The sequence below is a fragment of the Sturnira hondurensis genome, unplaced genomic scaffold (genome assembly GCF_014824575.4).
Source record: "Sturnira hondurensis isolate 20B ecotype Veracruz unplaced genomic scaffold, ASM1482457v3 Scaffold0012346, whole genome shotgun sequence".
Taxonomy (NCBI): Eukaryota; Metazoa; Chordata; class Mammalia; order Chiroptera; family Phyllostomidae; genus Sturnira; species Sturnira hondurensis.
This window is the reverse complement of record NW_028084977.1, coordinates 234,370-253,271: the sequence shown is the minus strand read 5'-3', so window position 1 is coordinate 253,271 and position 18,902 is coordinate 234,370. Positions and strand designations below refer to the sequence as shown.

Sequence of the window (18,902 nt, the reverse complement as noted above, 5' to 3'; positions counted from 1 at the left end):
CTTTGAGCCAGAGGGATGGAAAGGGACTTCCCCACAATATGTAACTGGGGGCGGGTCCCCCAAGTGACAGTGTCTGTGTGAGAGCATGGACAAGATTGGCTCCATGACATGGGGCCACTCTTGCCCAGACTCACTATGGCAGCCCAGTAAACTTGGAATAATACAGGAATGCTGCAGGGTGTTACTGATTGTAGGAGGAGTTGGAAATGGGGGTATGGAGGAAGACTGGCACGGGGATTCAAACCCAGATGTGGCTGCCACTGTGGGGGAGCCATGCACTTTTGGCCAGAGTGGGTACCCCCTCTTGGCTTTTCCAGGAAAAGAGATCCATGCAGTTTGGCCAGAGTGCAGACCCGCACAGCTCTGGTGGAGAGAAGAACCATGTGGTTTTGGCCAGAGCGGGGACCTCTTCCTTCTGCCAAGAGGTAGAAGAGGACTACGTGGCTTTGGGGTGCTCCCTTTGGCCATACGGCCTGGGAAGCAAGAGAGACTTTGCCTGGAAGAAGGGTGAAAGAACTCTTTGCCAGTAGGCCATGAGAAGGTGCCACATGGCTTTGGAGTAATTAGAGATCCTGCCTGGATGGCAAAACAGCTGATGGTGCCAGAGACCTGAAACATGGATGTATGCTTCTTTTCCGAAGTTACGGTACCCCAAATCAGGGCAGGGGAAAAAGGAAGCACTGTGGGTGTCTATGGATAGCCTAAAGGACTTTGATATTTTAATGAAGACATTAGGTCACTACTTTAAGTCTGTATAGAACTAAATAAACATTTCCTTTCCTTTTCACAAATATCTGGCACTGAGAGATATCTTTCTTATATGGTGGTGGACAATACGAACCTGGGGGGGGTCCTTTCGGTAACAGTATATCATGACCCCCCATGGCCCTGTATGTGTGCGTGTATTTGTTCTGTAACAATGTCACTACACTGGGAGTTAGGGCTTCAGCAATGATGTTTGGGGGGGGGCACCTGTACTTAGTCCATAACACTCAGTTGCATCATAAAACCAATATGAAACAAACTCAAGAAGATTATCTAAAGAGCAATAAGAAAAAGCATACATTCCTTCAAATAAAGAAAAGAAATAATGAAACTAGAAAATAATGAAATTAAATGAAATATCCACAAATTTATAATACAATGCCCAGCAAACTTTATTTTGAAAAATTAAGGAAAAATTGGACAATTCTACTTCCGGCTATGATTAAGTAAACAGGACCAATATATCCTCCCACCTTTTAAATGACTACAAAAATGTAAAAAAAATTAAACTATTTTTTGTATGTTGGTTCACAGGTAGCCCAGAAATATAATTCCTGAAAGAAAAATAGCAATGAGATTAGTCCTAAAATCGCCTTCCCTTTCTGCCTGGAGGAAGTTTGCAGGTTATAACACAGGGAGAGGTGACCCTAATGAAACTCAGCAAACTTGTGAGTATGGGGAGAGTGATCAGAGTCAGGGAGGTCAAAGTCTAGAGCATGTACGCAGATATCAGAAGAAAGGGTGATGCGTAAGGAGAGCTCCAGACACCTGCATGAAAATCTGCTTGAATCCAGCAGCCTACAATATAAAATTCATCGTGCCAGGCAACCAGTTAAAAATGACCAGAAATGCAAAGAAGAAAATATGACCCCTAAAACAGGAAAAGCTCATCAATAAAAAGATACAGAACAGAAAGAGGCAATAAAAGTAGCTAAATAAATAAATAAATAAACAAACCTTCTCTAATAAAGATGTTCAATAAGCTCAAATAGAGGATAGCACGGCCACGATGAGGAGAAAAATGGAAGATGCACAAAACATACTAGAAGCAAATACTAGATATGAAAAATAAAATCTCAAAAATGAAAGATACAAAGTTATTCTTATAACAGATTAGACACAACAGAAGAAAGATTTAGGGAATGTAAAGAAAAAAACCTACCTTTGGATGGTAGGCACAAAATGTAATATACAGATAATGTACTATAGGATTGTATTCTTGAAAGCTATATGATGTTATTAATTGATATCACCCCAATAAATATAATTTAAAAAGACATAGTGATGAGCAATTCAAGATGGTGGCAGAGTAGGTGGAAGCTGCACTAATCTCCTCCCAGGACCAAACTGGATATAACTAATGATAGAAAAATCATCCTGAATAGCCAACGGAATACTAGGTGGAGAGAGAAGCCTTATAACCCAGGTTTTATAGAAGAAACCAAATCACCACATCAAGACTGATAAGAAGTGTGGACGCATGAAAGGGCTGGCTGGGCTCCCACAGGCAGCAGTTGAAGTTCTAGAGGAATGTTTCAGAGCCCACGGGGACCCCCCTGAGAAGTGCGCATGTCTAAACCTCAAGCTGGGCTTCCCAGCCAAGAGCTGGGAAAGGGACCCAAATAACATCTGGCTGCGAAAAGCAGTGAAATTTCTCTCCATCAGTGAGAGAAGTCTAGAGAAACAGTACCTCTCAGAGGGCCAACTCAAAATTTTGTTTGCTGCCACTTACCCTGGGCTCTGGTAGAGGGAGGGCAGGGCAGACTACAGCTGTGTGAGTAAAGTCTGGGGCTGGTGGCTCTGGGAAGAGATCTGAAGGGTCAGCCGCCAGGATCTCTGAGCTCAGTCATTCCCCATACTGCGGAAAAAAGTATTTCTTGGGCAGAGCACTCCTCCACAGGAGGCGTCAGCCTGGGGTAAAGCAATAGCACCATCTTCAGGAATCCCTCTCACTCTTCCCTGTGCAGCTTAAGCTAGGCTGCGGAGGAATACAGATGACGGCAATTTCATTATTTACGCCTAACAGTCTGTAGGTGAAGGTAGATCTCTGGGAGCTTTGAAACATTAGCTCTCAACAAAATATTAGCAAACAGAATACAGCAGTGTATCAAAAAGATCATACTACAATGATCAAGTGGGATTTATTGTGAGGACGCAAGGTTGGTACAACATTCACAAATCAATATATGTGATATACCACATAAACAAAATGAATAATGAAAACCATGTAATCTTATCATTAGATACAGAAGCATAATTTGATAAACCCAGCACCCATTTACAATAAAAAAAAAAAAACCTCTCAGCAAAGTGGAACAGGGGGAACATCCCTAAACAAAGTAATGGTTACATACGACAAACCCACTGCCAGCATTGTACTCAAAGGGCAAAAACTACAAGCGTTCCCCTTAAGATCAGGAATGAGACAGGCACATCTGCTTTCATCTCTCTTTCCCAACATAGTATTGGAACTCCTAGCCACATGAATGGGACAAGAAGAAGAAACAAAGGGCATCCAAATTAGAAATGAAGAAGCAAAACGTTCATTATTTGTAGGTGATGTAATACTGTACATAGAGAATCCTCATGATTCCACCAAGAAGCTACCAGAACTGATCAATGAATTTGGTAAAGTAAAAAGACACAAAATTCATATCCAGGAATTAGATGCATTTTTATATGCCAACAATGAACTATCAGAAAAGGAAATTAAGGAAACAATCCCATTCAAAATGGCTTCAAAAAATAAAATACTTAAGGATAAATCTACCCAAGGGTATAAAAGACCTGTACTTGGAAAATTATGTTACTGAAGAAAGAAATGGAAGAACATACAAATAAGTGGAAGCACATACCATTTTCATGGATAAGAATAATTAATATCATTACAATGCTTATACAGCCAAAGAATCTATAGATTCAATGTAATTCCTATTAAAATACCAACTGCAACTTCCCAGAACTAGAATATTTCAAAAATGTATATGGAAAAACAAAAGGTCCTGAATACCAACACAGATACTGAGAAAGAAGAATAACGGTGGAGGAATCATGCTACCTAATATAAAACTATCTTATAAGGCCATAGTAATCAAAACAGCATAGTATTGGTGTAAAAACAGACACATAATCAATGGAACTGGACAGGGAGTCTAGAAACAAACTCATGCCTATATAATCAATGAATAGTTACAGCTCTATAGTTTATTCAACAAAAGGTGCTGGGAAAATTGGAAGATATGTGCAGAAAAATGAAACTATATCACCTTCTCATGGCACACACAAGAATAAACTCAAAATCAACTAAGACTTAAACATTTTACCTGAAATCATAAAATCATAGAAGAAAACATAGGCAGTAAAACCTTGGACATTGTTCATGGCAATATTATTTTCTGATACAGCTCCTCAGGCAAAAGAAACAAATAATATTTAAACAAATTGAACTGCATCAAAAAAATTTTTGAATAGAAAAATAAATCATCAACAAAATAAAAAGACAACCCACTGAATGGGAGAACATATTTGCCAATACATGTGATAAGGGGTTAACATTCAAAGGGCAGAAAAATACTAACCATAAACAAAAATGAGATAGAGAAAAATAAAAATGAAAAATATATACAGAGAGCATCAGTGAACTGTGAAACTATCAAATAGTCTAAGATATGTGTAGTTGGACTCTAAAAAGTTGCCAAGCCATAAAGAAAATCTGAATTTGATGGACGTATTTCCAAAGGTGCTTTAAAAAGTCATAAACTGACAGATGGAAAATGCAAAGCAAACCCCAAGTAAAACAAATCTAAAAAACTATACCAGGACATAATTGAACCAATTTTCTACAAGCACTGATAAAGAGAAAAACTCCAATGTAGATTTAAGAAAATACACATTATAGACAGTAAAACATAAGCAAAAAAGAGAATATACTTGTTCAGAAACTATATAAAGATGTGGCAGTGAAAAGAGATCTTAAAAGTGCTAAAAGAAAAAATGTGTATAATTTAGGTATACAAAAATAATTTTAAAATGAATAACTATTTTGGAGCAAGCAATAGCTGATAAATTCATTAACTGTGTACTTAACACTGTGAAAATATTAAATAAACTTCTTTAGATAAAAGGAAAATGATACTAAATAGTATGAAGGTACATAAAAGGCAAATGTGTGTAAAATCAAGGTATTTTCACAGTGTTTATCTGTTTAACATAGAATTGACAGCTTGAATTAAAAATAATAGCCATTTGCGGAAGGGTTTATAACATATCTGTAAGTAAAATACAACAGTAATGACCCAAAGATGAGAGTGCACATATGGATATAAATCACTGTAAGGTTCTTGTACTATATATGATATGGCAGAAGGCCATTTAAAGGTAAATTCTGGTAAGTTAAAGATGTATATGTGAAATATCAAGCAAACTCTAAAAAGCATGTCTGCAACTATATAACCCAAAAAGGAAAATAAAATTATAAACATACTTAATTAATTTAAAAGGTGGGAACGGAGGGGACAAAATGAACCAGTGATGTGAGAAAAACAGAGACATTAAAATCCAACCATGAACATATAATGTACTCATTATATGTAATATAAGAATCCCTGATATTTTTGTTTGTTCAGCTTTTATATAAGTACTGTAAAGACAATTTCAAAGTTCTTTATCTGTTGTCTCTGAAAGCTTATCAGTGTTTTTTTCTTTTATTACCCAGCTTTTGAGACATAATTGACATATAACATTGTATAAGTTTAAAGGTGTTCAGTATGATTTGATGCACATATATATTGTGAAATGTTTATCCCCCCAAAGTTAATTAGCATAGTCTTCACCTCATGTAATCATCATTATATTGTTAATGATGAAAACATTGAAGTTCTGGTTCCATAGCAGTGTTTAAGTACACAGTACAGAACTGTTAACTATAGTCACCATGCTGCACATGAGCCTCCTGGAATTTGTCCATCTTACAACAGAAAGTCTGTGCCCTTGACCAACATCTATCCATTTCCTCCACCCTCAGCACCTGGCAGCCAACATCCTACTCTCTGTTTCTGTCAGTTCAATGGTTTTAGATTCCACAGATTAGTGAAATCACACAGTATTTACCTTTCATTGTCAATCTTTTTAAATGTATCCATTCCAACTGGTGTTTTAGAAGGCTAAATTTGCTCTTTGACAATGACTAATGAACTTTAGCAGCTTTCTGCATGTTTATTTTCCTTTTAGATACTCTTTAATGCACTGCCATTTTAAGACTTTTCTCATGGTTGATTGGTTGGGTTTTTTGTTTGCTTTTAAAATCAAGCGTTTCTCACTGATTTATAGCACTTTATGTAACTGGATATATCCTTTTTCAATTATATGTGACAAATATCATGTCTCATTTTGAGCATTGCCATTTTAAGTTTCATAATGTAGTATAATTTATCACTCTTTTCCTAATTTTAATAATTTTTGTGTTATGTAGAAAAAAATGTTTATGGTCTCCAAAGTCATTAATAAACTGTTTTATATTCTTTTCTAAAAGCTTAATTATTTTACCTTTGACAAGTCGCATTTACATTCCACTGTGTCTTGGTATTTATATATGATGTAAGGTAGCATTTAGATTCAATTTTTTCTTATGTTAATAGTTATTTGACATAGCAATATTTTTTTCTTTACCCAGTTGCTCTACTCTGTTATTTTTCTTAAAAATCATGGACACGTGGACACAACACAGAACAAGTATGGCACAGTGTAACAGTGAAAAGAAGAATGTTTGGGAACACTGTATTTTCTGTCATGCTGTTTGGTTCTATCTATACTTATACCACACTATCATAAGTATATAGCTTTATAATAAGTTATGATATCTGATACTGCCGATCCTCCAGCATTGCTGTCTTTAAAAATATTCTTGAATTGCTTGGCTATGTTTTATTTTAAACACAGCAGTCCTTCAACTTAAAATAATGAACTTTATCTTTATATTCATCTTGTTCTTTTTATCTTCCTTTATCTCTGTGTTTTTTGTCACATCTTTATTTTCTTTCTCTAAAGGCCCCCTTTCAGTGTTTTCTTTATTGAGGTAGGTGTCTGACAGATATCGTTTTGTTAGAAATCTTTTCCTTTTGTCTTCATTTTTTTCCACATGCAAAGTTCTGTTAAAATTTGAATATGCATTCAATATCTCCATATACCCTGAAAGAAACCTATACCTTGATTATTATGAAATATCCTTCAATCTCTGTTATATTGTTTGTTCTCAAATCTATTTTAAAACTTTTTCTTTAAATGTATTGGTTTTAGAAAGAGAAAGGAAGGGGGAAGGGAGAGAGAGAGAGAGAAAGAAATTGATTTTTGTGCTACTTACTTATGCATTCATTGGTTGATTCTTGTATATGTCTTTTCCAAGGTTCGTACCTGCAACCTTGGCGTATCAGGATGATGCTCCAACTGAGCTATCTGGCCAGGGCCTCTCAAATCTACTCTGAATAATATTAACATAGACTGTCTTTATTTTGAAGAGTATTTACATGGTGTATATTTTCACCTTTTTGCTATTACTTGCATTTTCAAATTTAAAGTGGTTGTCTTTTAAGGGAAATATTATTGGGCCTTGCTTTTATATTCAATTTGATCATTTCTGCTTCTTACTTTCAGTGTTCATGCCATTATAATAGTTCTTTGAAAGAAGAGAAAAATATAAGAATGCCCATGATCTCCATTTGCATATACCATTACAACAGAGCTCCTAACGCATTCAATTAGTTAACCATAATATAACAGAATATTTTCACTTCCTTAAAAACATTTTGTTCTCTGTCTAGACATCTCTCATTACCACCCCATTCTCACCCAAATTCCTGGCAATCCATGATCATCATAATGTCTTCATAGTTTTGCCTTTTCCAGAATATCATCAAAGTGGAATCATACAGTATATATGCTTCTCAGATTGGCTTATTTCTTTCAGTACTGAGCAGTCAAGGTCCTTCCATATCTTTTCATAGCTTAATAGCTCATTTCTTTTTAGCTCTGAATAATATTTTATTGTTTGAATGTATCACGGTTTACTTATCTACTCAATTACTAAAGAACATTTTGGTTCCTTCCAAGTTTCAGCGATTATTTATAAAGCTGCTATACGTACTTGTGGGCAGGTTTTGTGCAGACATAAATTTTTAACTCCTTCGGGTTATACCAAGAAGCATGATTGCTGGTTGATACATAAAGAGTATATTTAATTTTGTAGGCATATTCAGTTTTGTAAGCAACATGCAAACTTCTGAAACGTCTGTACCATTTTGCATTTCCACCAACAAGGCCTGAGAGTTCCTCTTAGTCCACATCCTCCCCAGAATTTGGCGTTGTCAGTGTTCCAGATTCTGTCCCTTCTAGTAAGTATATGAGGTGTCACAGTGTGGTTTCAGTTCACATTTCCTTGATGACATAGGAAGTGCAGCATATCCCATCTCTGTTTCTTCTTTGGTGAAGAAAGATTTGGGGAATTGTCCCATTTTTTATACGTATTGCTTGGTTTTTATCATTTTGTGTATTTTAGATAATCTTCATTTACCAGATATGTCTTTTGTAAATATTAGCTCATGGTATGTGGCTTGTCTTCTCATTCTCTTCACATTGTTTTTTTTAAACAGAGTTTTTATTTGCAAAGATGTCCATCACTGATTATTTGTATCAAGGATCATGACTTAGGTGTTGTATGTAAAAAGGCACTGTCATACCAAAGGCCATCTAGGGTTTCTTTTGTGTTATTTTCCAAGAGTTTCACCATTTTGCATTTACATTTAGATTTCTACTCCACTGTGATTTAACTTTGTGAAGGGCATAAAGTCTGCATCTAGATCTTTCTTTTCATCTGTGGATGCCCAGTTGTTCTAATACCATTTATTGAACAAACTGTCTTCGTTCCATTGTATCGTCACTGCTCCTCTGTCAAAAATTAGTTCACTATATTTACAAGAGTCTATTTCTGGAATTTCTACTCTGTTCCACTGATCTGTTAGTCTACCCTTTCCTAATACCACACTATCCTGAATATTGTAGTTCTACAGTAAATCATTTTTTTTCTGGAAAAATTATTTTAATTGTTGTTCAAGTACAGTTTTCTGTCTTTTACTCCCATCCCAGTCCTCCCATCCAGTGCTCCCTCCCATTTCCACCCCCTTAGTTTTTGTCCATGTTTCCTTTATACTTGTTCCTGTAAATGCTTCCCCCTTTCCCCTGAAATTCTCTCCCCTCTCCCTCCTGATCACTGCCAGCCTGTTCTCTATTTCAGTGTCTTTGGTTATAACTTGCTTGCTTGTTTTTGTTTTGTTTTGTTTTGTTTAGATTCCTGTTAAAGGTGAGATCGTATGGTATTTGTCTACCTGATACCAAACTGTATTTATTACAAGGCCACTGTAATCAAAACAGCCTGGTTCTGGCATAAAAACAGGCACATGGACCAGTGGAACAGAACAGAGAGCCTAGAAATAAACCCAAGTCTCTGTGGTCAATTAATATTTGACAAAGAGGGCAGCAACATAAAATGGAGTAGATAGCCTCTTCAACAAATGGTGTTGGGAGAACTGGACAAGCTATGTGCAAAAAAAGAAAAAAAGAAAAGAAAAGAAACTGGAGCACCAACTTACACCATACACAAAAGTAAATTCAAGGTGGATAAAAGACTTAAATATAAGCCAGGACACCATTAAAATCCTAGAGGAGAACATTGGCAGGAAAATCTCAGATATTTCACACAGCAATATTTTTATTCATATGTCCCCTAGAGCAAGGGACATAAAGGGAAGAATAAACAAATGGGATCTCATCAAAATAAAAAGCTTCTGCATGGCTAAAGAAAACAGTATTAAAATAAAAAGAGAACCAACTGTATGGGAAGACATATTTGCCAATGATACCTCAGACAAAGATTTAATCTCCAAAATATACAAAGAATTTACATGACTCCACTCTGAGACAAGCAACCCAATTAAAAAGTGGGTAAAGGACTTGAACAGACACTTCTCCAAGGAGGACATACAGAGGATCCAGAGACACATGAAAAGATGCTCAATGTTGCTAGCTATCAGAGAGATGCAAATTAAAACCACCATGAGATACCGCTCTACTCTAAACCTTGAAGTCAACGAGCGATAGTCCACAAACTTTGTCCTGCTTCAATATTGGCTATTCTGGGTCTATTGCCTCCACAAAATCTGTAGAATCAATTTGTTTACACCAAAAAAAATAACATGCTGAAAATTTGACTGGGATTCACCAAATCTATAGATAGGCTGGCAAAAGTGACATCTTAACAACATTGAGCCCTCTTCTCCATGAGCATAAATGTCTATTTATTTATATTATATTTATACCATTCTATGTTTTCCTTGTATGATCCTTTTATAAGCTTCAGAAGTTACAATTTTTGGATGATATAAAAATAGGATATTTGGGTTTGTGATACAAGATAATAATTTTGTATAATTTTAATCAAACATTTTTATATTCTTGTTTTAAATTTGTCCTAAACTCATAATTATTCAGAATGGTTATAGAATGTTAGTTAATTTACATTCTAGTGAAGTGAAAATTTCTACATAACCTAAATGGAAATTGCTAATTTGGAAGGAATTTCAGCATGTCAAAATGTATCTAATACAAAAAAGATAAGCAAGAGACAAATCTCTATAACTAACCATTTTTTGTAAGGACGTTCAGTGCCTTGGAGTTGCCATTCTTGTTGTTTCTCACATATTTGATATATGTATGAATGTTTAAAGTAATTCCTGATATTTGTTTGTTGTTTCTAATCTGGGTATTTTGCATAAAAATACATTGCAAATGCATAAATCAATGATTTTCATTATTTGGAGTAGTTTAGAGTTTCTCATAGAGTATTCCATCTTATAACCAAGTTACTATTTTATTAAAGCCTGGAATTATTCCAAAAGTGACTCACAAAATATTCTTAGAAATAAAGGTATGAAAAATATATTTGAGTGTACACCTACTCTAGGTCTAGAGGACAAACTTGATAATTTCGGAGGTCTAAAATATATGAGAACAAAATATTTACTTGTTTTCATGGGTATCGTGTGGTAAAGATAAATTATAAAGAAACTGACAAGATCAGATAAGGAAGAGCTCTATTTAGATTTGAAAATTGCCAGGTTCTTACTTGATTTTTTTCCAGTATCTTCCTTATTTATAATTACTTCTCATAATGGGATATTATAAATACATTTACATGGATACCTTTGTACAACTGCATATGGAGTCATATAAATGGATTTTGTCTCAAAATATTTACAAAACAGTGATACTGATTTCTGTGGTACTGTCACCAAAATATAGGCAAGAATTATTGAAAATTTTTAAAGAATCTCCCTATACCCTTAATAAGAGTTACTGGTATGTTATGATGAATAGAAAACAAACACAAAGAGGAATTCAGATGTTGAGTATATTTTGGATTCAGCATTATGGGACTCATTCTTGGATACTCTTTTGCAGGCTAGAGTGCTGACGTATAACAGCATCACTGAAGTCCATTAGTGCCACAGTTCTACTCTTATTATCTCTATAACGGTTACTTATACAGAGTCATTCTTTAACTATACTGCTAAAATTCTAAGATTCGACAGTTTTATTTCAAGATGAATAGAAGAAATATTGAGAAATACTTCATAAAATAATCTGGATAAAATGAAGACATTGTATTAAAAAATACATATAATTTTATTTGTCAGTGTTTCCTTTTCAGTTCTCCCTTTAAGTAAGGAATTCTTGTTATAAAAAAAAAGCTTACTCTACCTTCCCGTTTCTTTATAAATAATAAATGCATGCTTTCAATTGTGGATTGTGTCTCTGTTGGAATCATTACTGTAGTAGGCACTGAAATAGTCTAAGAGGTGCTCATTTGCCTGTAATGGAACTCTATCTTCAAGATATAAATAAGTAAGCAGGTTTTAAAAGGTTATTTGTTTTCCAGATATTAAAAAGTATGTTAAGGCTTTAGGATTTAGCATGGTAATCCATATTTGCATGCAAGCGATCAAAAGAAAGCCAAGGTCTTATTATGGATTTAGAATTGCCTGACACAAAGAAAAGCCATTTAAAAAACAAAGTTGCTTTCACAAACAAAGCTTTCCCCTCAGCTGGCAAATCTTATCTGCCTGATGGCTTATTATACAAATATAAGGAAAATGTGTTTTATGTCAAAGATAAGGTTAATTAGACAAATGAGATCACGCCACCATCCTTCAAGGTCGCAGTTATCATCCAGCTTTACATATGCAATCAAGCGTGACAAAGAGGTCGTCATTTGAGACTAACTCGTAACTCCTCAATGGTGGGCGGAATATCTATCCCTTCTCAATGATAAAATATCTTCAGCACCACTAAAATTCTTCCACATTCTAGCCATTAAACACTTCTGTACCAAAACTATATATTATTTAAGTTAAGTGTATCATCTAAGCACTTTTCAAAATCAAATCTCTAGGGTTTCTTATATTGTTTTCAGCTAATAAGAATGTATCTATAAAGTGCCTGATTTTTTCACCCATCTTCCCATGTAGTGATAACCATAAATTTTACTGTGTCTTTGTCTTTCAAATTATGTCATTGGTAATACTAAGCTAATGTTTAGGATCAATACACATAGATTCTTCCAGTATATATAGTTTCCTCACATAGCAAATCATGGATTTTCTTTGAGAAGGCTTTGGATTGCCAAGGTTTTCCTTGCTGTAACACCTCCCACATTTGGTTTCATATTGATGAGAGATGCTTCAGTCTACCCAGAGAATTCTAAATCTGACATGTGTTAAAATACCCCTACTGACACTCACAGTGGTATAGAGAGGGTTAACTGCTCAGTCAGTGGAACAGGCTACTCATCAAAATCCCTGGGATAATAACAGGCTGAATCTGTGCAAGAAGGATTTTTTTCCTCAATGCATTTCATAGCCAATGCTTTGCAATTAAGATTGTTGCCATGTGTCTGATGTCAGTTGCCAGGAGTGCTCTCCCCATGACATCAATCTCTCCTGGGCCTAAATGTAATCATTATCTCCTAAAGAAAAGCATTTATTCAGACTTCTTCCCAGGGCACTTCACAGTAAGAACTGCAGTATTAGCAACCCACTCACAGGAGGCAGAGAGAACGGAGGCCTTTCTACAACAAGTACTGCCAGCTAAGTCATTTTTAGTTTTGGTGTCAGTACTTCAGGGCTTTTGGGAGAACTGTGCATTATCTCTCCACCTTCTGGAATTTTTACCCAAATGAGACAACACACCAGCACATTAACAACAGCAACCCACTGTTGAAACCTGTCTCTGCGGTCCAGAGAATTATGTTTCTATCAGGAAGCATATTTGCATAATTTCAGATGGAAGTAACCCCTTTTTCCACTGAACTCCCATGACAATTTGCAGCTTTTTGTCATTATTTATCTCATGGTAGTTCTTTCCGAGCTGTAATACTCTTGCCTATCTTACTGATAGGTAATTATTCCTTTGGACAAATATTCCAGTTGGATTCATTTGTATCTCCTTCAAAACAGCAAGGACATGGTCCTGATCCATCACGTATCTGAAAACGTGTCCTAAAAAAATGGTGCTGAGATGAAGGAGAGGAAAGAATAGCAGGGTAAGGGAACTGGAAACATACACACCCACTGTGAGTGGTGTGCCAGCAGTAAACAGGGTCGAACTCTGACAACAGGAGAATGCAAAAACTAAAATGAAGACATCTCAGAGTTGATCATTAAAAATCTTGTTCCAGTTACTGTCCTTGGAACCTTCCTTTTCTAAAATAAAACCAAAAGAATGCTCATAGTTTACATGATAGAGAAAAGCTTCCTCTTTTTTACCTATCGGTGCCTTGACTTTGACAGCCATATTTAAATATTTGAACATGCTTATTGAATAGTTCCCGTTATCAATATAGAAGTAAAATAATTTCATGCCACTACTTGCTATTAGTTCTTGAAATACAGAGGTCTGGCTCTTTTTCGTAGAACCATAGTTTCAGGAACTTTATAACAAAGCCATGACATTTATAAGGAAAACTACCCCAGTAAGTCCCTAAAGAAAGGGAAAAACATTGGCTGAGAAACAAAACTTAAACAATGATTTTTACAGTGCCAATATTCTGTTATTATCTTCTCTCCCTGATGCTCCTATTTTTTTCAGATCTCATAAATTTTCTGTCTCTTAAAACACACACACATACACACGCAGATTGAGAGAGAGAGAGAGGGAGATTCTATGCCTGGGTTCATAGAGCCAACAGTATGCACGAGGGGTATCCGTGATGAACAAAAAGATTATAGTGCTTACAATCTGCAAGGAAAGTCCACATTATCAGATAACTGCATGCAGAGACATAAAACTGCAACAACTTACAGTTATATGGTGCTATGAGACTACGTAAGAGAGGATAATCTTGTCAGGCACAGCAAGAAAAGGTTCCTTCAGGTGACTATCGCTTTGAGACACAAGGCAAAAAGAAGTTGGGGGTGGTGAGAGGTGATCCCCACCGGGAGAAAAAACCTAATGGAAAGACCTGGGTGGATGTCACAGGCCGGGGAAGAACCTAAGGGCCCCTGTGCCTGGAATACAGAAAGGGAAGAGAGCATCTTGTGGGCTGAGGTGGGGGCATTTCGGGAAGTGCTAAGGAACCCTGATAAGAAACGTTGTCTGTACTTGTCTTTAGAGAGATACAACATCTCAGTTTTGTATTTTGTAAAGCTCTCCTTAGCTGCCTGTGGAGAATAGACAGAATAGGTGCCTCTGTGGGTGTAAGTAATAATTTAGGAAGTAGCTCAGGGGAGAGAGTATGTTCTTCAGGACCAGAGTACGGATGGTACCAAATGGGCAGACGTGGGTGCATTCCAGAAGATTTTTTGCCAAGTAAATATGACCAGATTAGGTGATAGAATCTGTGGACGGAAGGAGAAAGGTCACGGGATGATTTCTGTTTTTCTCTTTTCTTTTTCTGGTTTATTGTGAAGTCAGCTCAAAAATCACAGAAGAGTATATTTGGAGAGGGAACTACCTGCTTCGTTTGCAACACATTAAATTTAAGGTCCATAGGTAATTAGATGTATCGAATTTATGCAACTGGCGATAAACACACACATTCCTGAGAGGCATCAGGTTTGCTTTCTTTGAGAATTTTTAACTCTTTCTTCTTTTCAGAAATGAGCACTGTATAGTGTAAATGTTTTCTTTTTGCATCCCTTTTCAGGATTAGAATTATTAAACCAAATTCATATAGCCACCTTAGTATTCCTGGTTAGCATATTATGACAACACCGATTTTTTAACTGTGGCTTTGTTGGCTCAAGTGTCTGGTATGAGTTCAAGTATATAAATACATACCTAACGATATGAAGCATAAAAAGTCTATCTGGTTGAGGTAGTGTAGGAATAAAGAAAATAATGTTTATTAAAAGGTACTAGAAAGTGTCAAGTATTATATTTGTCATTATTATGATAAGTGATTAAATCACTGTCAATTAATTTTTATCAGAGTTGATCATTTACAAGTCTTAAGCATCAGAGAATTTGCTGCAGAAAAATGTATTTTTAATATTTTATATTAAATGTCATTAAGCATACCTTCACATATAGAAGATAGTAGTTGTATGGTGATTATCATCACTGGTATGTACATAGTAAATGATCTTTATATATATGTGCATCATGGGCATACACATCTACCGTTCAGACATTATTATTTGTTGTTTAAACTCATCAGTGATTTAGATAAACAAGAAACAACAGCAGAAACAGACAATAGCATGATTTTACTAGCCAAGACTAATTGGAAATGCCACAGGGAGAAACATTACCATCCTCACCATGGCCACCTCCTCCACCATTCTGCTCTGAGAACTAATGGATATCACATTGCCTCATTATTGTACTACTTCTCCATTCACTATTTCCTCTAAGAAAGTCCCCAGTATTCCATTTATTTTTAAAGGGATTTAATGGATGTGGTATGAATTTTCAATGAGCTTTTTGAAATTTGGGGAACCTAATTAGGAACATATTTACTTTGTCTCTTTTTTCAGGGTGATTAATTCTGTGCAAGACTTTCAGCCTAATGTTACTCCAAAGGAAAAATAGAAAGGGAAACGGAGATTCTACTTCTCTGGACTAATGGACTGGTAATTAAAAAATTGAATGAAGCATTAACTCAGAAGAGGCAGTTTCAATATATATATTATTTCTGTTTAGCCTTCTATTGCCCGGGTAATTAAGTAAATCTTTTGGCCTCATCACCATTAGCAAATGAAAATGTATTTGAAGTCACTAAGTCTTATGATTTATACTAGGGAATCTGTATCAGTAAATATATTTCCTTTGCTAACAGCTTTCATTAAATCAGATGTTTTATTTTAAAACGTCAGCCTTATTTATGGAAAACAAAAATTCATTAATTACATAATTATTTGGGCAAATAAAATCTCTGGGTTTTTTTTGTGGGGCTGCCTTTAAGAAACAAACCCTATCCATTTCCATATCTTCAAATGTGAGAAATCACCCCAGGCTTAGAGAGGGTCCTCTGTTTCTTTAAGAAAAGTGAAAGATGGAAAATCTAGAGTATCTTCCTCGAGTTTCTTTATTTAATAAAAAGCTCAAGGACCTAAGCAACAAAAGCAATTCTTAAGATAAATGAATAAATCATGTGCCAAAGGAGTACAAGGTAATAAAATATACATAGAAGAAACCTACGCTAAAATGACTTCTAATCTGTCTTCTGCATCCTTACAGTCATTTTATGCTACAGTGATAGTTATAATAAATTAACCTACATATAACCTAATATCTTTTTTGTTTATCTCTTCAAAGAAGTCCTTCTACATTATTTTGACCACACTGGCAACAACACACTGGCTGCCTGCTTTAAATCTTACATAGTCCGTAGCACAGTGACTCAGAAACAAATTTCTAACAACAGTCTCTATGTTCTCAAAAGTACATAGATATTTCTGTTGCTGGCATGCTGAATATGTTGCAAAATAAACTGAGGTGATTGAGTGTCTTCTATCCTTTCTCTTCTAGGAAATTTCCATTGCTAAGCACCAATTGCCAAAAGACAACCTCAGCTATCAGAGACCTTGCTCCACAAAAATGGACCCATAATCATTTTCTGTGTGGTGACATTTTGATACAAATACATCTGTAAGAGCAGCAAAGGATGCCTACATTAAACATTTGGGGAAAAAATGGATAAAAAGAAATATGGCAAATTTCAATTACGTAAACTAGAAAAATGATAAAACATCGAATCATAAGTATGGACCAGAAAAGGAAGGACTTTTTCACACAAATTGTCTTGACTTTTCAAATCCTCTGAACACAAATAACCATGTAATTGATGCATTTATCTGATTTATCCAGAAATTAGAAAGCCCCCAAAATAAATATGTAGCTGGGAATTTGTCTCATCATTTCAATTCATTTTCTTATATGTAATTCCCCTTTTTTTCAGTTTTTACAGGATGCATATTTATAGGCAGCCACAAACTCTCCTTGCAGGACACAGAGAACATGTCATTCAATAATCCAACTGATCAGGAAACGTATTCTTCTAGTTCCACCCCCCTTATCTCCATATAGCACTAGAGATCAAAGTCATAAAGTGAGTACTTGATTTCTAAGAATCAAAAAACCAGGGATTTTACTTCAGCTTCGCAAATCATTAGTCAAGCTACTTTGATAAAATACTTGGCCATTCTGCATCTGCTTGTTCATGTGCAAACATTATTATTTTAATCTCTCCCCTGCCTGCTCCTCAAGGCTGCAAATATGAATCATGACAAGGCATTGTGAAACAATCCTAAAAAAATCAGAAAATTCCATAAAGATATAGAAAAAGTTGTAAAGTTTGTACTCCAGAAAGATATAACTCAAGAAAGAAACAAAATAATCAGTGAATAATGCTCATTTTAATTTGTGTATTATTTGCAGTGATGTAGTGATTTAAACCCATCGGCAATTATGAAACCGAAGGCGATTGACTTACTTCTGGAGCCTGAAGAGGTGCTCACTGCTGGGAAGGAGTCAGCACTCTGCCTGGCTGCTGCAGAACATGGACGGGGTGAAAGCATCTCCAAAACTCAATCTGAGGACGGTGCGAGAAGTAAGGGTGCTCAGCTACTACATGTCTTCCCAACACCTGGCTGAATGGTTACAGGGACTCTTCAAAGGAGACAAGCACAAAAAAAAGTGTATCAAAATATGCTCACGAAGTATTTTTGATAACTATAGTTGCTGTTAACTGTGTGATCATCCTCAAGCTAGATCAGGAATACCACTACACAGGATTCAAATAGATGTGCATAGTAAGGCTTTCCCATGGAACGTGCAATATGCTCTGATTCCAACAGAGATGTCAGCATTCTGTTTTTCAAGTTTTGGGAGGGGTCTTCTTACCTCATAATTAAAGATAGTTTAAACAATCAAAAGACATGTAATTCAGTGTTATTTACAGGATTTCCATTAATTCAACTTGCAAGCTAATGTTTAAAAAATTGCCTTAGTCAACACACGAATAATCGTCACTTACTGTGTGTGCATCAGATATGTGATGCTGGGGATATAGCAGTAAAATGAAGCTCTTAAATCCTGCCCTCCTGGGGCTAATAGTCTTACGTTGTGTTGCCTATATGTTTGTCAATAGAGAAAATCTATTTATTTCAACACATATGTCTGTGAAGGAAATACACAAGCATACTATTTGTATCCAACTTTATGTCGGAAGATTGCTTATTTCTACGTGCTTCTGAAGGTCCCATGTCTATCTAAATAATACTAAACTTAGCTATTTGAGACAGAATGTGTAACTCTTTTCCCCTAGGATCTTTACAATAGTACCAAGTGCTATTCAACCACTATCATTCTTAATGCAGAAATAGGCTGATTTATAAAAAACGTTCTTGAAATGAATAAAAGCATCACAATTTTATTTAGGCTATGACATTTTCTCTGCAGAAGCAAAAAGTGTAACAATAAAAAATACATAAGATGATACAAAGATAAATCAGGTTAAGTTTATTGTTCCTACTGTTTCAGTTTATAAAAATGAGTGAATGATCTTACAGAGTCAAAATTTAAGAAAGTGA

At 35.5% G+C, this 18,902-nt stretch overlaps 1 protein-coding gene across 3 annotated transcripts in view; it reads right to left on the bottom strand.

Annotated features, from left to right (window-relative positions):
- LRFN5 (leucine rich repeat and fibronectin type III domain containing 5) overlaps positions 1-18,902 on the bottom strand; it is a 291,016-nt gene that overhangs the window by 139,200 nt on the left and 132,914 nt on the right. For all 3 annotated transcript variants that reach the window (XM_037060676.1, XM_037060677.1, XM_037060675.1), the window contains exon 2: positions 17,804-17,979. The gene's annotated coding sequence lies outside the window, so the exon portion shown is untranslated. The remainder of the gene's footprint in view (positions 1-17,803; positions 17,980-18,902) is intronic.